The 23,676-nt window shown below is 43.1% G+C and overlaps 1 protein-coding gene across 10 annotated transcripts in view; it reads right to left on the minus strand.

Annotated features, from left to right (window-relative positions):
• SLC11A2 (solute carrier family 11 member 2) overlaps window positions 1–17,084 on the minus strand; it is a 43,261-nt gene extending 26,177 nt beyond the window's left edge. For 2 of the 10 annotated variants that reach the window (XM_069490771.1, XM_069490777.1), the window contains exon 1: window positions 6,371–6,409. The gene's annotated coding sequence lies outside the window, so the exon portion shown is untranslated. Of the gene's footprint in view, window positions 1–1,206; window positions 1,266–4,039; window positions 4,466–5,955; window positions 6,339–6,370; window positions 6,424–7,616; window positions 7,642–17,061 lie in introns of those variants that run through there. The other 8 variants (XM_069490774.1, XR_011235732.1, XR_011235731.1 and 5 more) reach the window with 8 other exon arrangements.
• Between the last annotated feature and the right edge of the window lie 6,592 nt (window positions 17,085–23,676).

Raw genomic sequence — 23,676 nt, forward strand, 5'->3', positions numbered from 1 at the left:
TTGTACCAGACCTTCTTCATGACGGTGAGCTCCTGTCATCTGGATGACTAGGAGTCAAGAAAACTTTCTGAAATACTCAAGTGGTTCATACACAGCGAATTATTTTCTGAACCCTATGTATTTTAATAAAGAAAGTTACCACTTTTTTTTTAAATCAGACATTACTATTTTCTCTCTGTTTCCATTCTAGATCAGGAAGAACCATCATTTTCTGAGTCTTTCTATCAAGGATATCCATCCAATTAGTCCCAAAACTCAATCTGCTCCCATTGGGGGTAAGGTGAAAGAAACAGCTTAGAAAAGCCATGTGAATTTCCAAGTTATTCTTGAGGATGTGAATTTTGAAATTACTTTTTAAATTAGGATAAGTTTATCCTATTTTTCTCTTGTTAAAATGAATTTGATATAAAATAAATAGGAAAAAAATCAGGTTGAAGACTCTGATTATCTTTCTTCATGATAGAAAAAATAAAATGAAAAGTGCCTGTATTAAGTGTCAGCTTATGAAAACGGCCTCGAAACTCTAATCTTCTCTACGCAAGTGGGTAATATTAGAATGTCTTCAACCGAAACCACACAAACACTCCCAGTTCACAAAGTACAAACAGTGCTGTCATTATACAATGGGCTTAACATGAATCAGGGGAGTCCCCCACTCCCCTTCACCCACCTCCCATCCCCTTTTACCCACCCCTGCCCTCTGACCCGAGCACAATGGCCATTGACATACAGTCAGCCCTCCACATCTGTGGGTTCTGCATCTGTGAATTCAAACAACCACGTACTGAAAATATTTGGGAAGAAAACAGATTGTTGTCTCTGTACTGAACACGCACAGATCCTTTTTTCCTGTTATTCCCTAAACAATACAGAACAACAATCATTTACATAGCATTTACATTACACTAAGTATTGTAAGTAATCTAGAGATGATTTGAAGTATACAGGAGGATGTGCATAGGCTATATACTAATACTATGCCATTTTATATAAGGGACTTGAGCATCCCAGGATTTTGGTATCCATGGGGGGGATGGTCCTGGAACCAAACTCCCACAGATACCAAGGGACAACCATACTAGCTTAGCCTCTTCCTTGTTTTACCAACTTTGCAAGCCATAGTAATGGTCCCAAAATTGGATACATCCTACTTAGCCTACCAGAGAACCACAATTTCAACTCAACACCAAATTTGCTGTTTCTCACCTGAGCTGGACTTTTGAGTCTGTTTTGTAGTTGAAAGAAAAACTTAGCATTGAGACCATCTAAAGATAAACAAAAAAGAAAAAAATATTAAGGAGCAAGAAGAGGAGAGAGCTGTCCGGAGGAACAGTACAGCTTACAGCTGATAATGAAACCAGCTGCCAGGGTGTCAAAAAATGATAACAGTTGGGAGAAATATGACCCGGGCTGTAAAGAAGTACTGATCTTTTAAACAACAATATCATTCATCAACCGTAGACTTTTGAATTAGAAGGGTCTGGTATCCATTAAACAGAACTCTTGACTTTGTCTGCTCAGGGCTCTCAAGGCTTAATCAGCTTTCAAACCTTCCTGACTACTCACATGTCAGGGTCACTAACGTCTTCCTTCTAATGACTATAGCTTGGGTCTTTGTACCCCCCAGCTCTCATGGAGTGAGCGTCCTCTGAAATTCCTCCTAACCAGAAGCTTACAGCAGTGCACTTCCCTATGGGGGTCCAACCTGGCTTTTTGGCCTGACACTGCTATCCTGGAACACAATCCCAAACTCTGTCAACAATTTCAAAGACCACTCTATCCTAGAATGAGAAAATCCATGCCGGCTTAAGAAAGAGCAAGACCCCGTCTCTACAAAAAATAGAAAAAGTGGCTGGGCAAGGTGGCATGCACCTGTATTCCCAGCTACTCAGGAAGCTGAGGCAGGAAGATCACTTGAGCCTGGGAGTTCAAGGATACCTTGAGCTATAATGAAGCCACTGCCCTCCAGCCTAGGCAACAGAGACTGACCCTGTCCCCCCACCAAAAAAAAAGAAAGAAAAAGAAAATCCCCAATTAGTCCAGTCTATAGGTACTTCTGGACTCAGAAAATATGTTTTGCCCACATACTTGCTTAATAAAAAGCTTTCCTCTGGCAAATATGAAGCATGATTATCATTCAATTATATTCACTCATTTATTCTAATGACATTGGCCCCCACATGTAGAGTACTTTAAGTACCTATTTTCCTCAGTTTCTTTTCTTAAAGCAAAGAAAGATTATACATAGACAGATAACACATACTACGAGATTCTCCACCCTCGTACAAGCCTCCTTCTGCTCTTTAGAACCTGTTAAAATTTGAATTAACTTGTAGCCTTCTCCTTTTGTTACCTAGTTGTTTTTTGTTTTTTTTTTGTTTTGTTTTGTTTTTTGAGACAGAGTCTCGCTTTGTTGCCCAGGCTAGGGTGAGTGCCGTGGCGTCAGCCTAGCTCACAGCAACCTCAAACTCCTGGGCTTAAGGGATCCTACCGCCTCAGTCTCCCGAGTAGCTGGGACTACAGGCCATGTGCCACCATGCCTGGCTAATTTTTTCTATATATGTTTTAGTTGGCCAGATAATTTCTTTCTATTTTTTTAGTAGAGACGGGGTCTTGCTCTGGCTCAGGCTGGTCTCGAACTCCTGACCTTAAGCGATCCACCCACCTCGGCCTCCCAGAGTGCTAGGATTATAGGCGTGAGCCACCGCGCCCGGTCCTTGTTACCTAGTTTTAACAGACACCAGATTATTAGAGATTGAGACCAGAACAAACAAAAACCCCACACAAAATGACCTGCCAGCAACAGTACAAGAACAAGACTGAGAACACTAATTTCCCTACCTATGTCTTTAGTGGAAACTTTGGTCCTTACACTAGAAAATATAAATTACTCTGACCTTAAATTGAAAACGAAGAGGAGTTATGCAATAAATATATTTTTGTCATTCCTGGCCAATTGTTTTATATTCCATTCTGATTTCATTAAAATATACTTTACAATACATATATGTTTTTTTTTTTTTTTGAGACAGAGTCTCACTTTGTTGCCCAGGCTAGAGTGAGTGCCGTGGCGTCAGCCTAGCTCACAGCAACCTCAAACTCCTGAGCTCAAGCGATCCTCCTGTCTCAGCCTCCCGAGTAGCTGGGACTACAGGCATACACCACCATGCCCGGCTAATTTTTTCTATATATATTTTTAGCTGTCCATATAATTTCTTTCTATTTTTAGTAGAGATGGGGTCTCGCTCTTGCTCAGGCTGGTCTCGAACTCCTGAGCTCAAACGATCCGCCCACCTCGGCCTCCCAGAGTGCTAATACATATATGTTGAATGACTTTATCCAGAATATTCCCTATGATACCCGGGAGAGCTCTTCTTTGTGTTTCCAGAGGCCAATTAATATTTTTTGTTTTGAAGATGGGGGAAATTCCTTACCTCAAATGATCCTCCCACACAAGTAGCTGGGACTACAAGTGAGAGCCACTCTGCCTGGCCGTGCTCTACGTCTTCTAACTCCTTATACTCTGCTCAAATGCCCCTGCCTTCTTTTCCAAAATATCTTATTCAAATCACAGAGACTCAGAGAGATGATAATGATGACAATATTAGGGCAGCAGCCTTCTCTTTCTGCTGCGAACACACTCAACCCTTTAAAGGTGTCATTCCCTACTCAAGCACAAATAGATTTCAAACCACTGTCCTTCATTCTCACCAAGCCAACATCCAACTTTTAACCCTAAAGAGGGATTAAACTGTCTTATTCTAAAACTAAATAACTAAACTTATACCATCTGCACTTCAGCCAAATCTGGCCAGCAAGCTGCTGCAGTAAGCAGTGTTCTTTTTCATTAACTCAATGTTTCTCATTGTGATTAGTTCTTAATAATGCTAAGTGTACACATAGCAGTTTCCTTGAAGGGGAGAATTAGAAGACAAAACAGTCTTCCACTGGGGTCTCCCAGATAGCACCAAGAGAATATGAAAGGGGGTTTTAAGCCCATAGAAACGGCATAAATCTGTCAGCAGACATTTGTATTTACCTGCATGGTGAGGAGGCAGAGAAAAAAGATGTCTTTGATTCAACAGCACCCACCCAAACTCTTAGCACTGAAAGTCAAACAGAAAAGATCTTACTTTGTAGATTCCATTCTCTAAACTTGAGTGAGTCAAAACTGAACCAAAGCTGCTTAGTAGCGCTGTAGAGGAATCCAAGGACCACTGCTGATTTCCTAACAGTAAAGTAAGATTAGCTTTATACGAACCTTCCCCATTCCTTAACAAGAAATGCTGCCAGGCTACCCAGAAATTCCCCTCCTGAGTCCCACAGCCTTTCTGGAAACATGAGAAACCAAGTATGCTGCAATCATGGCCTTTTGGGATTGGGTCCAAAAGAAACTGCCCAGGACAAGCAAGACTGTGAATGAAATATAGTCCAGTGAAAAAAATAAAGAGCCAAAGTTCTCAGGTTTCATTTAGCCAACAGGGTTATCACAGTAAATGACTTAGTAAAATGATAATTTCCAACCTTATTTAATAAAACAAACACCAAGCAGAAAAAGCCTCTAGTCACATGTAAATTACACCATACCCTCAGATCAAAGGTAATGATGTGGATGGAAAGCACAAGCCTGGCCAGGTGCAGTGGCTCACGCCTATAATCCTAGCACTCTGGGAGGCCGAGGTGAGTGGATTGTTTCAGCTCAATAGTTCGAGACCAGCCTGAGCAAGAGCAAGACACCGTCTCTACTAAAAATAGAAAGAAATTATATGGACAACTAAAATATATATATAGAAAAAATTAGCCGGGCATGGTGGCATATGCCTGTAGTCCCAGCTACTCGGGAGGTTGAGGCAGAAGGATTGCTTGAGCCCAGGAGTTTGAGGTCGCTGTGAGCTAGGCCGACACCACGGCACTCTAGCCAGGGCAACAGAGTGAGACTCTCAAAAAAAAAAAAAAAAAAAAAAAAAAGAAAGGAAAGAAAGCAAGCACAGGCCTAAGAGTTCACTGGCAACAGGTCATGGGATTCTGAGCAAAGAATAAATAATAAGGTCAGAATTCTTTAGGTTAGAAACTTTAAGGGGAAAGAAGGCACATGTAATAACAAAAACTCCTACATACCAGGAACTGTTCTAAAAACTTTATGTGTCTTAACTAATACTGACCAACAATCCTATAAGATTGATATTATCAATCCCCATTTTAAGTACGTGGAACGAAAGAACAAAGGGTAACTTGGAAGTAACTCGCTCAAAGGTTGACACAGCCAAGAAGTGATGCAAAGTGGTCATGCTTCAGACTCCACAGAAGTCAAAGGAAACACAGCTTTCTCCTATCTTCACCAACATTCACTAAAATTGTGCCAGCAAAAGTTTCCAGAAGCCTATCTCCCCTAGGAGCTCTCCTTCCATATAATTTTTGCTTTCGCTTTCCACTTCAGAGAGATGTCACATGCCTTTAACTTCATAAGACCCCTTTGAAAGCATGGACAACATGAGAATATCGTCATTTTACACACAGGAAACTCAAGACCAAGTTCCTCAACTTCTCCCCTAATGAAGCTCTTTGAAACAGTCTGATATATAAGGTCGGGAATTTGGAGGAAGCTAAAAGGAAAAAAGAATACAAAGGCATAATATCAAAAGCAAAGGCTTTAAAAAGGACATATCACTCCTAACAGCTGGAGAGGCATCCAGGCTACTTATGTGTAATATGCCCCTCCAGAAATACCCTTCTCCTGAACCCTGGAATCCAGAGGGGCCCTGAGAGCTGCACAAACAGCCCTAAAACCAATCTACACACACTACCTAGCCGCCTGTAGAGGCCCTTCACAAGGAAGGCGCTCCGATCCATGCGCGTCCGCAGGACTAAAGGAGTGTTTTGGTTTAAGTCGGGGCGAGAGGCCTCAGGGAGCAGCCGGGGCCCCAGGGCTCCAGTGATAAGGCGGCAGCTAGAGACCTTGCCCTGTGCCCGTCGGCCTCTTCAGTGCTGTTGAAGCAAGTCAGCCCACCCTGGATCGTGGGTCCCGACGCGCCATCATGTCCAGCGCGCCAGTTGGGCCATTTGTCCTAGGCCGCAGCGGGGAAGGGGTGAGGCCCCAGTGACCACCGAAGTTCGCTCCTCACACCCGGCACTCCGGCGCCCTCCTCTCAGGCTTCCTTCAAATAATCTGGCTTCATCCGTCCCCTGGACCCAGCGCCCCGTGCCTCAGGCCCTCGCTGCCCACACCTCGCCTTGAAGCCCCGCACCGAACGCCGGTGCCCCACACCAGCCCCGCAGCTCCTCCCAGGCCAGCCATCAAGCCACCCTGCGCCCCTCCCCGCCTGCCGGGAAACAGTGAGTGCCGTGACCCGTGACCTTGCCTGCCCCTCACCTTAACAAGTCCGCAACCACCTGACACGCTGCCCCTGCGCCCGCGGCTCCATAACAGCAAAGCCTGAGCCAAGCTGGCCAACCCCCTGCCCTCCCTGCGATTGGCCGACAGGACGGCAGCCGCACATTCCTACTGGCTAGATTCCCTGCCGCCGCCGTACGATTGGCCAACCGACCGAACACGAGGTTCCGCCCACATAAAGGTCGGGGTGGGGGCGGGTCCCTAGCGTCTGGGCCGGAGCTGCATCCCACAGGGCCGCTCCTTGCCCTAGTCCCACCCACAGGGCGCAAGGATTTGGAAGCTCCCACCAGGCGGCGGCCTGAGGGCAGAGAAGACTCGGCCGTAGTTCGCCGCGGCCTCACGTCAGGTACTGACAATCAAGCTCTTTTCTTCTGGAGGCCGAACTCTACCAGGTACAGCTCCACCCTATGAAGTATAGCCACCTGGCAGGACTATTTCCTCTCGCCCCCAGAGCCACATCATAGTATCTGCTGCCCCACCAAAAGCACCCCACACCTGGGAGGAACTGGCTAGCTAGTGTAGCCAGTTCGACCGCCTCAGCTGTGCTACTCCCAAGCCCCGGTTGTACATTGTTTTCCTCCATTCCCACTTAGCCTCCCTTCTCCTGAGACTTGATCCCTATCTAGCTAAAAGCAATCCCACCCCATCCCCAGCCTCAACCTCACAACCAGCCCGAGACTTTCGTTTTGAAGTTGACTGTCAAACTGGTGAAGTGGGGAGAATAAATGGTCTGACAAGTCACCCTCATTTTCTACAATGCCATTTAAAGCTACCAAAAAATTCTTAGACATACTACCACCACCGTTTACAGCATTAAAGATAACCGAGCTTCTTTCTTCAGTAAAAAACTGCTAGAATATTTTATTAATTAGTAAGAGAGTCCAAGATATGAGGAAAGGAAGGTGAACTATAAAGAGAAATATACCAATAAAGTGCAAAGTAAAAACAAGCTCGGAGACCAGAATCAAACCAAATACAAAAACAAAACTGGGCCCAGCATCATCTACTTCCTGGAGCAGGTTAGTTTCCATACAGAATTTCTCCTGGAGAGAAAAGAAAATGCACAAATTAGTTCTGAGAATCTCTCTACAACGCATCTGTGGAGTTTCAGAAAGGCTTGACAAAGTTTCTGCTAAAAATAAAATGGCTGGAGTTCTTGTGACCCTTCCAGGTGTGCTCAGCTGGGCAGCTTCCCTGGGCTGTTGCATACCTGCTGGCTACTTACTTAGCTCACACTGTGGAGCTGCCTCCGTCTTAAGATGCTTCTTCCCCATGGTGCAGAACTGGTTTGATTTTTCCGGATGCCAGCTCCTTTATAAATGAAGACAGGTGCACCTCCCTCGCATAAATAAGGGCAGGGACTTTAGGCTGCACTAAGCTTCACAGCATTGGTAAAGAGTGGCAATTGAATTTCAAGAGGCAAACCACACCCACCAAAGCATAATCAAATTTCATCTTTGACCTGCCATGAAAAGGGAAGCATCTGTATCTGCCACTCCTAGATATTGATTAACAATTTGTTGCGTTCAAAAACTTTTATTGCAAGATTTCATTTCTGTCCCATTTGGCAGGAACAGGAGCTGGTGGTGGGCCTGGGAGTGCCAGTGGATGAAAGGGGCAGAGTAAGACTTCCCTTCACAGCTCCCCATGGAGTGAAGCTGGTTCAGGGTCTGGTACCAGGGGTACAAGTGCACTAGGACTCTGCTCCTCTGAGACAGGAGGTGAAACCAATTAGCGCCACACCTGACAGTCCACATGTATTTTCCACATAGGTACGTGCAGCACTGATGCAATTATGAGGAGTCTCAGAATGTGAGTGAAAATGCCGCCCTGTTTATCCCTTGGGATCTGAAGGAACTGCTGGCATCAGCCTGGTCAATGAGTGGACCACAGGCAGACAACAGAGCCAGGCAAACTCAGGTCTCGGTGCCTGATGAAAAAGAAAAAGATAGGAAAAAACCCTGAGACAGCAAGAAAGAAAACCAGGGCAAGTCCAGAATTTCTCATTCTGGGAGGAGGGGAATTGAAAGAATAGGGAAAATTTGCCTCAGGGAAATGATTTAGAAGGCAAACCTGAAAAGACAAGGCACTGGAGTGGGGTGAGATACAGGAGAGTAGAAAGCAGTTGTGGCTTTCAAGGTAGCAGGCAGTTTTCTAGTGGTTTTAAGGAAAATCTGCTTAGTACCATAAAAACATAACACCTTAGAATAGAAAGAATTCAAATTAGGCAAGGTAGGCTTTCAGCAAGCGGCTCTGGTCCTATACAGAACAATCACTGAGTCAGAGGAAGGAACTAGGGATCTTCTGCCCAGGACTCACGATGAAGATCTCTTTGCTTCAGGCTTCTCTCCAGTAGGAAAATCTTATCTCTACAACCTGACCTCTCTCCTGTCCTTCTTCTACATCAGATAAACTGCCTAAGGCAAAGCTGTCTCTGCAGATTGGGGTTGGGGGAGGCACATGGTCCCCCTTCAGGGAAAAATAGAGGCGCCTGTAAAATCACCCCTGACTGGGGTCTTGCAGGGAAAAGGCCTAATTTGAGCTTAGGAAATCTAAAAATAAGAATGGATTTTACAATTAGACTCTACCATAGCCCCACTGTTTCCTTTAGTCACCTGTTTCCCCCAACACACACACCCGCCACTTTTGTCTTCTGAGTGCCCACTTCTCAGAGGAACTGATGTTAACTGAATTCTTCTTATGTACCAAACACAGCATTTCACATTCCACAAACATGGATTAATCCTCACAATAAACTCACGAGGCAGGAATGATTATTATCTTCATTTTGCAAATTAGAATTTGAGGTTTAAGAGGGTCAGTAATTTGCCTAAGGACAAACAGCTACTTAGGGGCAAAGCCAGGCTTTGAACACAAATGTGCTAGACCCAGGAGCCAGCACTCAACTCCCACACCATACTGCCTCCATCTTGGACACCTAAAACAATTCACTTCCACTCCAATCTAGCTCTATCTCTTTCATAAAATCTTATCAATGGAGACCCACTAAAATTCCACATTGTCGCAACAGCCAGCCCATTTCTGTATAGACATTAATATACATGTGCGCCTTTTATTTAAATAGGAAGCCACCAGCGGCATATATTCAGTCCACTGACTGAGAAGCATGACTGTATTGAGAACCTACTATGTACCTAGCATGGGCTGGGTGCTACAGATACAAACACAGATAACATAAGCACAGTCCCTTGCAGTGATTGTTGTTTTGTGCTTTCTTCTCCCACTAAATTTTGACCTTCTCAGTAGGGCAATTCTTATCTTTGTACGCTTGGTGCTAATAGCAAAGGCCAGACATATAGGAGAGATCTCATAAATGTATTATTCCTTTTGTTATATGTTATGGCTGTTGGGCAATAAATAATAATTAGGATATTTCTGTTTATATTTATGTACCTGTTTTGAAAGTTGAGTCTTGTCTATCCTTAAAATATTCCTCTCTTGACTCTGCCAGTCCGGTAAACTGTCCTGTGGGGAATGCTGGAACGCTCATCCCAGGACCCCTTTCAGAATGAAAGGCTTATTACCCCAGCCATTGGGATTGAGAGTGCTGCTGCCAGACAGCCCTCAGCTGTCAGGTGATGTCCCCTCCCCAGGCAGCCCTCATCCATTGACCGATCTATGTGGGGGTGTAAAAACTCATCCCTCCTAGCCCAACCCGGGACATCTCTGAAGGTTGGCTGGGCCTTCCTTCTGCATCGCAGCTCAACTTCTGCCCAGCCTTGCCTCCTTCTCTTCCCTCAGTGTTGATCCCAAGATCACTACCCAGTAAACTTCCTGCCTCTGTCTCAGCATTGGCTTGGCTTCTTACTTGTTCTAGTAACCCAAAATGACAGTTTCTAAAAACGTGATCTGCACTCACTCTACCTCCTTACCATTCATTATTTCTCTGTCCTTTCTGATCTACTCTGAAAATTACTTTCTTATTGGCTAAAAGAGATCATTGTTAGCCATCTACAGTCCAAACAACTCTGCCACTTTCTCCATATTTGCCCTGTTATGCTGATCCTCTTACAGTTCTTTCTTTGGCTTCCATCATACTATGCTCTCTGGGTACTTCTCTTTGAACCGCTCTTTTTCTGCATCCTTCATCTGCTACTTTTCTTCCTCCTACTCTGTAAATGCAGGTATTCCTTAGGTTCAAGCCTTAGTCCTCTTATAATATTACACAATCTCTCTGCAATTTCAATGTAATAACACGTGTACCCACTGAGCATTAGAGACATTCATGGGACAGGATGGAGTAATGAAGAGAACAATCTCTAAGGGGAAAATAGACCTGAATTCCAGCTCTAGCCATCCGGGAAACCATAACAGATAAGTTATTAAATCCTTGTGTTTCACTTTTTCCTCTGAAATGGTTATAATACCAGCCTCACAGTGATATGTTTTTAACTCCCCAAATGCACCAGTGTCTCTCTTGCCTCCCTGTCATTTTACATGTTGTGGCTATGCTGGAACATTCTTGCCCTGCCCATCCTTCACCTGGCTAATGCCTGCTCACCACTGTGGTCTCACTTTAGATGTTCTTTCCTCCAAAAATCCTTCCATGACCCCAATGTCTGGGTGAGGAACATCTTCTATGTAGTCCTGTAACACGCTGTGCTGTGCTCTTCCCTTCCCATAGCACCATCCCACTGAATTGCTCTTGCTGGTTATTGGTCTATATCCCTCCTTGAGGGCCAGCACTTTCTGCTGTTCACGATTGTATCCTCAGGGAGGACCCCATGGATGGCAACCTCCCTTCACAGCCACGGCACCATTTCACCTTTTTGATGAAGACTCCCAAATGCCACTCTCTGTAGCCTTTCTCCCCAGTTACAGCTCCTGTTGGACTTTCTCCCTGGACGTCCAGCTGGAAAGTCAACATTGGTGTAGTCCAGACAACCCTCCTCTCTTCCCAAACCAGCAGGTTCTTATAATTTCCCCATGTTCCCAGTCTTGGGCCTTCAAACCTGTAAATCACCATGGACTTTTCATCCTCCTCCACATCAAATAATGCTACACAAATTGTTCCCTTCTGTTTCCGCAGCCACCTTCCTGCTTCCTCCACCACTCTTAACAACTGCAGCTTCCTTCTGATCAATCTGATCACTCCTCTTCCCTACTTAGAAACTTTCAGTGGCTCCCTATTGCTTCCACAGTAAAGGAGAAGGAAGGGGAAGTAGGCTTCTCTTCATTGAGTACCTACCTTATGCGAATGTAGAAGCTGTTTTACACACCTTAGCATATGTAAATACAGAATAAAGTTTTCATCTGACATTCAAGGTTCCCCACACCATGGTTCCAGCCTTCTTTGCACCACACCTTCCACCTCTCTACTATGCAAACCCCTCCTTCCTGTTGAATTCCATATTCTGTTTCCTCAACACACTCGGCTTTCTGGACCCTATGCCTTGGCTCCTGCTGGTAACCCTACCCACACTTCGAGTACTCAAATCTTCATTTTTCAAGAACTAATTCAAATGCAATTTGCTCCTCAGAGCCTTTCCTCATTCTCACAGCAGTAACCTCTTATGCTCTTGTACCTTTGTGCTTTTTTGTTTTACAATTTTCCTTTTATTAATTACTTGAGCTTATTCTCTAATTTCTGCCACTCAATTTTGTGCTTCATGAAGATAGCTATATATTTTTTTTATATCATTCACTGTATTTCTAGTGATGTACTTCTAGTCTGTTTTTCAATGGTATCTCCATCCTCATTTGAAAATGTGAAAGAAAAATGGGTGCCTGAAATAACTCACCACTGTCCAAAGACTACTCCTTCCTTGCTTTTCGGGACCCCAAATTTTTTTTTTTTTTGAGACAGGGTCTCACTCTGTTGCCCAGGCTAGAGTGCCGTGGCATCAGCCTAGCTCACAGCAACCTCAAACTTCTGGGCTCAAGAGATCTTCCTGCCTCAGCCTCCCAAGTAGCTGGGACTACAGGCATGCGCTACCATGCCCAGCGAATTTTTTCTGTATGTTTTTGGTTGTCCATATAATTTCTTTCTATTTTGAGTAGAGACAGGGTCTTGCTCTTGCTCAGGCTGGTCTCGAACTCCTGAGCTCAAATGATCCACCCGCCTCAGCCTCCCAGAGTGCTAGGATTACAGGCGTGAGCCACCGCGCCCGGCCCAGAAAGTCCTAAAGAATGTATTTGACGAAGCAATATTGGCTGCCTTGGAGCCTCCAGAACCGAGGAAGAGCCGCAGGTGTGTGCTGCTATGAACATCTCTCCAGAGCCCTTTCTGCACAGCTGGTGTCGGCATCATACTAAAAGCAATGTTTAAATCAAACTAAAGATTAAAAATTAAAATTCATTTTTGCAATAATGACAATGCCCTGCACTTACCCACATGCACTCACGTGAGATGAGGCCCATAGGCATGGCTCCCCCTTTCCCCCCCCCAATACTAGTTAATTTTGAGTAACTGTGTATTGTCAGAAAAGTGATTAGTAGTTTTTGTTTTGATGTTTGTTTTTTGTTTTTTAAAGCAAGATATGCTTGTGATGACTCTGTAACAGACTAATTCGAATTGTTGAAGCTGCTCCCCTGGTTCCACTCTGGAGAGTAATCTGGGACATCTTAGTGTTTTGGTTTTTTTCCTCTGTTTTTGGGGAGAGTGTGTGTGGGGTTTGTTTTTTAGTCTTGTTTTTTAAATTCATTAACCAGTGGATAGCCCTTAAGGGGAGGAGGATGGATTGATTCCACATTCCACTTCCTAGATCTAGTTTAGAAAACAGGTTCCTCATCTGGTGCTCTTAGGAAGTAGTATAGTATATGCCCCATTTAATAACATACTCCTTTTTGAAAGTTGCCTTGTCTCTCCACACATGAGTAGATCCAGTATTTGATGAAACTCATGAGAGTGGGTGGAACCTGTCTTGCCCCTCCTCTTTTCTAGGATGCACTATATATGTGACTGTGACTTTCAAGGAAATTTGTTAGCCATTTGCTGATTTTTTGGGGAGTTAATTTCTAACTTCTTTCACTGATAAACGAAGTATTGCACCTTTGAAATACACCAAATAGATTGAGTTCATAATTAAAAAAATTTTTTCCCTGTCGGTCATTGTCTTATATCCTTAGCACAGACTTACAACTTGATAGTATATGATGTGGTGTTCCTAGAACACAGCTGAAGACCTGATATGTAGAGGAGATATGAAGGGTGATGCTAGAAGACAATATACTTCGCAATATACTTGGCACATCATAAGCGCTCAAATATTAATACTTGTGTGATTAAACTTTAGCTTAGATTTGACTCTACATATATATGACCTGTAACAGTGTTTTTCAAACTGGGTTTCAACCCATATAAAATTAATTGTGAGGGTCACAACCAGAATTTTTAAAAAATACAATAGAAAATACCAGAGAATGCCACAGACATAATGGGGTGGGGCGGGGGGAAGGCATGGTGGCTCATGCCTGTGATCCTAGCACGCTGGGAGGCCAAGGCAAAAGGATTGCCTGAGCTGAGGAGTCTGACGTTGCAGTGAGCTATGATGATGCCACTGCACTCTAACTCAGGTGACAGAGCAAGATCCTGTATGAACCCAAAAAAAAGAAAAAAAAATTGTATGTGTGTATGTATACTGGGTTGCTGTAAAACATATTTCTTACTGTGAGTCACAGTCAAAAAAAGTGGAAAAACAGCACAGTAATACACCTGCATTATTTCAGTCAGCTGATGACAGCTCCTTAACAAGAGAAAGCAGGTCTCGCAAACTCTATAACCTTATCACCAGTGAAAGCCAACTCCCTCCTTTGAGCTCCACTCATTCCAGGAAGCTGCCTTAGAAACTAAAAGAGAGACTCAAGGCAAACACCGATGACCTCTGTTTAAGTGACCTTCTCTTCTATTAAGAGAAACAGAAAACACACTCATGAAGAAACTGAACAAATACTTGAGAAAGCAGCTGGGGAGCTGCAGAATAGGCTTGGAATTCAGAGCCAAAAGACCTACATTAGAGTTCTTGCTTTGCCATTTATTAGCTGTGGGATGTTGGATAAATTGCTTGATTTCTCTGAGCTTCAGTTTAACCAACTAAAAGAATAATATATACCTCACCTCACATAATTGTGTTAAAATTAAGTAATATGTATATAACAAGATTATTTTGTGAACTATAAAAATGTTTGTAAGTTAGGTCAAAGTCTACATGTTATTAAGTAAACAGATGAAAATTGATGTAGTACAAATGAAAATTGATGTAGTACAGCTAAATGTGTACTAGGCATAATTTTTGTCTCGTTTTTTTGATTGCCAGGGATAGAAAACTGATTCAAACTGGTTGTGTTCAAAAAGAACTGGATCACTCACATAACTGGGAAAACTAATCATACAGCTAGCCTTGGGCAGGGCTGAATCTGGGGACCCAGATACTACCACTAGGCCACTGTCTCTTTCTAATTCTGTCTTCCTCTTTGGTCTCTGCTTTAGAACCAGTGGGGTTTTATTCAGGCAGGTCTCCCTGCACGATACCACAAAAGCCACCATCTGCGCTGGGCTGACTTGATCCATGCAGATAGCACGGGAAGATTATCTCTTTTCCTATCCTTCAGCAAAAGTCCCAGGGAGGGCTATTTACTACCTAGGGTCATAAGCCAAGTCCCAAACCAAAAACAGTGGCTATGGGTGCCTGGGACACAAGCTGATCCTTGGAGGTAGGGTGTGGGGTCAGGCCTATATGAGTCACCTCGACTGAAAAACAGCTTGGTGGGGGGTCTTCTCAACGGGTAGGGTCAGAAATTCAGAATGACTGAGTTTCTAATACTGGAAAGGGGTAGTACAGAAAGACTGCTGTAGTCTAGGACACTACTCATCTTGCTGTTAGTCTCTTCTGTTTAATGTCATTATACACCACTGGCATAAGGACACACGAACACATACGTTTGTTCCATTTACTTTCATTCATTTAACAAATCCACTATAGAGGCTCTACTATGTGCCAGCCACTATTCTAGGCACTGGGATATAGCAATGATCAAGACGTAACAAAGTTCCTACTCTGTAAAAACTTACATTCTGTGAGGGACATAGATAATAACTGGTCAGTAAGTATACATCAGGGAGTGATAACTTCCATTAAAAAATAAATTTATTTAATAAAAAGCAGGAAATGGAGCAACAAGAGCCAGAGGTGGGAGATAAGGACTATTTCAGAAGGGATGGTTAGGGAAGACCTTGGTTTGGGACTTTGAAGCATAAATCTGACTGAAGTAAAGAGCAAGTTATATGAATATCTGGGGAAGAACTCAGGCAGAGGGAATGGCAAGTACCAAGACTCTGAGACAGGGCCAATAACTTCCCTGAAACAATACATGTACATTCATTAGCATAAATATCAGCATTTGTACGTAAGCATGTGAACCCTTTATTTTTGGGTACATTAAAACAATTTTTCTGAGAATGATATCAAACTATAAAATCACTGGGAGCTTCCTAACATTGATTGAGCTTGGTAAGACGCTTAGGAGTCCTGCTGAAGGCGCAAATGTACCTAAATTGACAGTACTTCAACGCAAGGGCTTCCTGTCTCCAATAGGAACTGAATGCAGGGGAAGCTCAGGCAGTGGTGCTAGTGGAACGGTGCCCCCCCACCTCCCCAGTGAACATCAACACTGATGGTAGTGCTCCCAGGTGACCCTGCAAAGCTGGGTGAGGAGAACTTTCCTCAAAGAGTTTCCTTACTCTGTCCTTTTGCTCTAATTGCTGTGGACGTGCCAGGCAGCACAAAGTGGCTCCTGAGGGTGGTTCCTGCTGACTAGCACAAAGTAAAAATTCCTCTGATCTCAGGCCTTAGCAAGGGTTATGTTGATGGCAAGAGGAAAAACCTGGGGTGGGGCACATGTGTGGAGGGTGGAAGTGGGTGGGAGAAGTCAGAAGGCAAGAGGCCCGCCCTCCCTGACTGATCCCCAACTTTCCCTGACCTTGGAACCCCCTATAATCAATCCCTCCTAGGCACTGCTCTTCACCTAATGATGCCCTTATCCCGGAATTACCCTGATTTCTGTTTGATGTGAATTCTTTACTGTTTACAGTAATTACTGTCTACTGTCTGGATTGGTCTACCTTTTTATTGTCACATGATAAGTCCTTTGCTTATCTGTTTTATTAATTTTTATACACTATAAATTCTGAAACCATGTTCATGAACAATACATTCAGAATTAATTCACTGTCTACCTTAATTGCCCATTACAAACAGGTACTGATAAATGCTTTTTCATGACTGCAATTATTAGAATCAAAGGCTACTTCTTGTGTAACTTTGGAATATATCTCCTCTGGAGGTGCTAACCTCCTTTTAAAATTTGTCTCACAAAAACCGGTTTCAGGAGACCTGGGTTCTAATCCTAGATATATGACAACTTCTGTGTAACCCTATGCTTCAGTTTCACAATCTTCTGGTGCAACACAGAAAAAGTGCCCAGGGTTTTCAGGTAGGGAAGATAGGTAAAATGAGAAAGTGGAGTGGAAGGGCTTTAAACATAGCACAAGGAGTCTGTACCTTGTTCCTTTCAGAGCCAACCTTCTGAGACATTCTTTTTTTTCTCTCCACAAACAACTCTTCCTCCAGGATCCCGGGTATGAGGATGAAGAACCACCCTAGGGCATCATCTTTTGCAGAGATTCCTCCTGATGATGCCCTTTACCTCACCTTTGCCACTTGCTTCTTCCTTACAGGCCTTCAAGGAGGTAATCTACTAAGCCTGAGGCCTCATTCATATTCCCCTTGTCTTCTTCCAGGAGAAAGACTCTGAGGGAGGAGGTAAGATGCTTAGAGTGCCAGAGATGATGAAGAATCACATAGTGAGCCCCAGAAAATCTCTGAAGACAGAAAAGGAGTGGGCAAAAATAAATAGGTGAATTAAAGACCTTGAGTTGTAAAAAGAAAACAAAACAACCAGCTTCAAAATTAGCTTTAAAACAATATGGTACCTTTATGATCTTAAGATAGAATTTTAAAAATGAAATTATGAAAAAGTAGAAGTCATAATGTACAATTTTGATAAAGTTGACTCTAATCAATATTAAAAACTCCTGTCTAAAACACATCTTTAACAAGGTTAAAATACAAGTGACAGGGAGCTAGGGAGAAGGTATCTGCCACATGTGTATCTGGAAAAGATTGGTATCTGTATTTGTGAAGGACTGCTACAAACGGATAGTAATAAAGAAGATAAACAAGCCAACAGAAAAATGGACAAAAGGTATAAATAGTTCCCAAAAGAAATCCAAATGACCAATGATAATATCTGTATATTAAAAATCTAAATAATAAAATCCACTCCACCTCTCTAGTAATCAGGAAAATGCAAATTAAACTGACAATGAGATTTATTTCCCATGTATTAGACTATCAATAATCTAAAAGTCTGGCCAGGTATGGTGGCTCCCGACTCTACAAAAATAAAAATAAAAAATTTAGCTGGATGTGGTGGTGCATGCATTATAGTCCTGTTGAGGTAAGAGGATCCCATGAGCCCAGCAGTTTGAGGCTGCACTGACCTATTATGATGGTATCACTGCACTCAAGCCTTGGTGACAGAGCAAGACTCTTGTCTCGAAAAACACCAGAAATACTAAAAGTTTCACCATTTTAAGTCTTGGTGACGAAGTATAGAAACTAGGACTCATACCTTGCAAAACTGGCACAACCACTTTGGAAAGGAACTTGAGAATATCTCTCAAGTTAAAAATGCACCTACCCTGAGGGGGGCGGATCATTTGAGCTCAGGAGTTCAAGACCAGCCTGAGCAAGAGCAAGACCCCATCTCTCCTAAAACAATAGAAAGAAATTAGCTGGACAACGAAAAATATATAGAAAAAATTAGCTGGGCATGGTGGCACATGCCTGTAGTCCCAGCTACCCAGGAGGCTGAGGCAGTAGGATCGCTTGAGCCCAGGAGTTTGAGGTTGCTGTGAGTTAGGCTGATGCCACGGCACTCTAGCCCGGGCAACAGAGTGAGACTCTTTTTAAAAAAAAAAAAAAAAAATGCACCTACCCTTTGGCCTGGAAAGTCTACTTCCGGATATATACTTTAGAGCAGCAGTCTCCAACTTTTTTGACAACAGAGACCGGTTTTGTGGAAGACAATATTTCCACAGACCCTGGGGCAGTGGAGGGGGGATGGTGAGTGATGGGGAGCTGCTGTAAATACAGATGAACGTTTGCTCACTCACCTGCTGCTCACCTCTTGCTGTACAGCCCAGTTCCTAACAGGCCACAGACCAGTACCAATTGGCAGCTCCAGGGTTGGGGACTGCACTCTTAGAGTATTGTTTTTCAATCCATTTGTGGGTCATGAAATCAATTTAGTGGGTCATGCCCAGCATTTTACAAAAATGAAATAGAATAGAATGCAATAGGGCAGGAAATAGAGTGTCTATAGCAAGGGCAGGTATTAAAATAAACTTTTATTTCATACATGAACTGGGTCTTAATATAAAATATGTATCCACAGTGGTTTGAAAAAAAAGCTCTGAGCCTCAGCAACATAGCAAAACCCCGTCTCTACAAAAAAAAATTTTTTTTTTAATTAGCCAGGCATGGTGGCATGCCTATAGTCTCAACTACTTGGGAGGCTGAGGCAGGAACAGTGCTTGAACCCAGCAGTTTAAAGTTGCAGTGAGTTTTGATAACACCAGTGCACTCTAGTAATCCAGGCAACAGAGATCCTGTTTCAAAAAATAAAAAACAAAACAAAACAAAAATCTCTGAAAACCCTGAACATTGTTTAAGAGAAACTCTCATATGTTACCACAAGGAGACATGTTCCAGGATTTTCTCCACAATAGTGTGTTTGCAATAATGAAACATCGAAAACGATGTAGATGCCTATCAGTGGCACATGAATAAACAAATAGGGGTGTATTCATGTGATGGAATACCACACAGTGGCTGTAATTAATGAACATGATCTGTATGAATGAATTTTGAAAATAAAGTTAAGGGAAAGAAAACAAAATGCAGAAAAATAAGTGCCACACGAAACCAATTAAATAAATTTTTAAATGCTTAACATCACTAATCATCACAGAAATGCAAATGAAAACCATAATCAGATACCACCTTACACCACTCAGAATGGTCATTACCAAAAAGCCAAAAAACAATAGATGTTGGTGAGGATGCAGAGAAAAGGAAATGGTTATACACTGCTGGTGGGAATGTAAATTATTTATAACCTCTACAGAAAGAGCATGGAGATTTCTCAAAGAACTAGTTCAATCCAGCAATCCCACTACTGGGTATCTACCCAAAGGACAGAAATCATTCTGTCAAAACGATACCTGCATTCCCAGGTTTATCACAGCACTATTCATAATAGCAAGGATATGGAATCAACCTAAGTGTCCATTAACTGATGACTGAATAGAGAAAATGTGGTATTGATACCGTGGACTGCTACTCAGCCACAAAAAGCAATGAAATTGGCTGGGTACAGTGGTTCATGCTTGTAATCCCAGCACTTTGGGGAGGCTGAGGGGGGAGGATCTCTTGAGGACAGTTCAAAGCCAGCCTGAGCAACATAATGAGACCCCATCTCTATAAAAAATAAAAAAATTAGCCAGGTGTGGTGGTGAGTGCCTGTAGTTCTACCTACTCGGGAGGCTCACTTGAGCTAAGGAGTTCGAGGCTTGGTAAGTGTGACTGCACCATTGCGCTCCAGCCTGGGCAACAGAGGGAGAGAGAGAGAGAGAGATCCTGTCTTCAAAAAAAAAAAAAAAAAAAAAAAAAGAATAAAATCATGTCTTTTGCAGCAACATGGATGGAACTGGAGGCCATTATCTTATGTAAAATATTAATAACTCAAAAACAGAAAGTCAAATACCGCATGTTATCACTTATGAGGGGGAGCTAAATAATGAGTACACATGGAACAGGGAGTGGAATAATGGACATTGGAGACTCGGAAGGGAGGATGGGACGGTAGGAGAGAGGTGTGGGATTACGTAATGGGTACTATGTACACTAATTTGGTGAGGGTTACACAAAAAGCCCAGACTTTACCACAATGAAATATATCCATGTAACAAATCTGCACATGTACCGTATAAATCTATAAAAATAAAATAAATAAATAAAATTTAAAGCATTAAAAAATATCATTACCAGGTGTAATGGCATGAACTTGTAGCTACTTGGGAAGTTGAGGTGGGATAATTGCTTGAGCCCAAGAGTTTGACGCCAGCCTGGGCAACATATTCAGACCCTGTATCTTAAAAAAAACAAACAAACCATATATTATTTGTATGTATACACACATAGACACACATACACACTCTCATAGAGTTAAAAGTGGACTTCTATACAGGGGCTGTTTAAAGGGAGAGAGGCTGGACAAGGTGGCTCATGCCTGTAATCCTAGCACTTTGTGAGGCCCAGGGGGGAAGATTGCTTAAGGTCAGGAGTTTGAGACCACTTTGGGCAATGGAAGCCCCCATCTACAAAAAATTAAAAATTTAACTGGGCATGGTGGTACATGTCTGTAATCCCAGCTACTGGGGAGGCTAAGCCAGGAGGATCTCTTGAGTCCAGGGGCTTGGGGTCAAGGTGAGCTATGATGATGCCGCAGCACTCTAGTCTGGAAAAGAGAGCAAGACGCTGTCTCAAAAAAACAAAACAATAACAAAAACTAATACTGAAAATAAAGGGAGGGAGAAAAGAAAGAGAATGCTACTTGGAAGGAAAAAATACTTATGATAGTATATATTAATTTTGGGTGGTAGATACATACACGAATATTATAATATTCTTACTTTCCTTTTACAACATTTTTAGCACATAAGAAAAAACAAATGGAATTAAGTCTTTTTGGAATAAGATTTAATCTTGCTCAGAGATCTGACAGAGTGTCAGAAAACTGTATTAACCATTGGTTATTAAAACTTTTTCATGGCTGGGCACGGTGGCTCACGCCTGTAATCCTAGCACTCTAGGAGTCCAAGGCGGGAGGATCACTTAAGCTCAAGAGTTTGAGGCTAACCTGAGCAAGCGTGAGACCCTGTCTCTACCAGAAAGAAATTTTTTTTTTTTTTCTGAGGCAGAGTACTGCTCTGTCCCCCTGGCTAGAGTGCCGTGGCATCAGCCTAGCTCACAGCAACCTCAAACTCCTGGGCTCAAGCAATCCTCCTGCCTCAGCTTCCCAAGTAGCTGGGACTACAGGCATGTGCTACCATGCCCGGCTAATTTTTTCTATATATTTTTAGTTGTCCAGCTAATTTCTTTCTATTTTTTTTTTTTAGTAGAGATGGGGGTCTCGCTCTTGCTCAGGCTTGTCTCAAACTCCTGAGCTCAAACGGTCTAGCCGCCTCGGCCTCCCAAGTGCTAGGATTACAGGCGTGAGCCACTGTGCCTGGCCTACCAAAAGAAATTTTTAAAAAACCCAGCTGGGTGTTGCGGCGCCACGTGTAGTCCCAGCTACTCTCTACTCAGGAGGGTGAGGCAGAAGGATCTCTTGAGCCCAGGAGTTGGAGGTTGCCATGAGGTACAGTAACATCACTGCACTCTACCCAGGGTAACAGAGTGAGACTCTCAACGATACACACACACACACAAAAAACAAGGAAACTGACCCTCCTTCTCACAACCTCCTACCCCTTCATATAAAAACAAAAAAAAGAATTTTGAGAGGCAAACCACACCCTCCAAAGCATAATCAAATTTCATCTTTGACCTCCCATGAAAAGGGAAGCATATATATCTGCCACTCCTGTTAGGTGAAAGGGGCGGCCTTGCAAAAATAACAGGAAAATACCTAATCCCACCATTTCCCCAGTAACAATTAAAGATCAATCCTATGAGTTCTCTCACTGACACCCTCACTGTGAGCACTGGCCTTTCCACACTAACATGAGGGACAGAGAAACAGGTCAGAGGTAATGGAATGATAGGGGCAGAAAAATTAGAGGGAAGAAACAGCTATAGGAAAACAATAAGCAGGAAAAAGTTACAGAAAAATAACCAAGGGAAACAGTTATTTCAGTCTTAAAGAGTAGGGTGATTAGACAATGGAACACTGACCACCAATCAGAAAAGACAAAAACACCTTAAACAGAGACTTTCCCCATCACATCGTATCACATCATCACATCGTATATGAGAAAAGAATGACTGGAACATAACCTTAAGTTATGTCCACACCTGGAAAAATTCAGTCCCCAAAGCCCGTGACATATAGTCAGTCATAAGTAATTATAACTAACCTTCAGCATAAACTACTAACATAAAAGGAGGAATTCTAGAGTTAATTAGGGTCTTCTCCACTTGCGGAGACAGACCCATTTCCCCGTAGGAAAGGTATTTTCCTTTTGCACCCTTAAACTTCCCTTATGATCAATTCTTCACGCATACTTGATGAGTGTCTGTCATCTCTCTCCTTCGTTCAGGCCAAGGCTTGTATTCTTCCAAGCCAGGAGACCAAGAACTGGGGCAACACTTCAAAGTCCAGCCCTGGACTGAACCGCGACACTCCTAGATATTAATTAACAATTTGTTGAGTTCAAAAACTTTTATTGCAAGATTTCATTTCTGTCCCATTTGGCAGGAACAGGAGCTGGTGGTGGGCCTGGGAGTGCCAGTGGATGAAAGGGGCAGAGTAAGACTTCCCTTCACAGCTCCCCATGGAGTGAAGCTGGTTCAGGGTCTGGTACCAGGGGTACAAGTGCACTAGGACTCTGCTCCTCTGAGACAGGAGGTGAAACCAATTAACGCCACACCTGACAGTCCACATGTATTTTCCACATAGGTACGTGCAGCACTGATGCAATTATGAGGAGTCTCAGAGTGTGAGTGAAAATGCCGCCCTGTCTATCCCTTGGGATCTGAAGGAACTGCTGGCATCAGCCTGGTCAATGAGTGGACCACAGGCAGACAACAGAGCCAGGCAAACTCAGGTCTCGGTGCCTGATGAAAAAGAAAAAGATAGGAAAAAACCCTGAGACAGCAAGAAAGAAAACCAGGGCAAGTCCAGAATTTCTCATTCTGGGAGGAGGGGAATTGAAAGAATAGGGAAAATTTGCCTCAGGGAAATGATTTAGAAGGCAAACCTGAAAAGACAAGGCACTGGAGTGGGGTGAGATACAGGAGAGTAGAAAGCAGTTGTGGCTTTCAAGGTAGCAGGCAGTTTTCTAGTGGTTTTAAGGAAAATCTGCTTAGTACCATAAAAACATAACACCTTAGAATAGAAAGAATTCAAATTAGGCAAGGTAGGCTTTCAGCAAGCGGCTCTGGTCCTATACAGAACAATCACTGAGTCAGAGGAAGGAA

Source organism: Eulemur rufifrons, chromosome 16 (genome assembly GCF_041146395.1).
Source record: "Eulemur rufifrons isolate Redbay chromosome 16, OSU_ERuf_1, whole genome shotgun sequence".
NCBI lineage: Eukaryota > Metazoa > Chordata > Mammalia > Primates > Lemuridae > Eulemur > Eulemur rufifrons.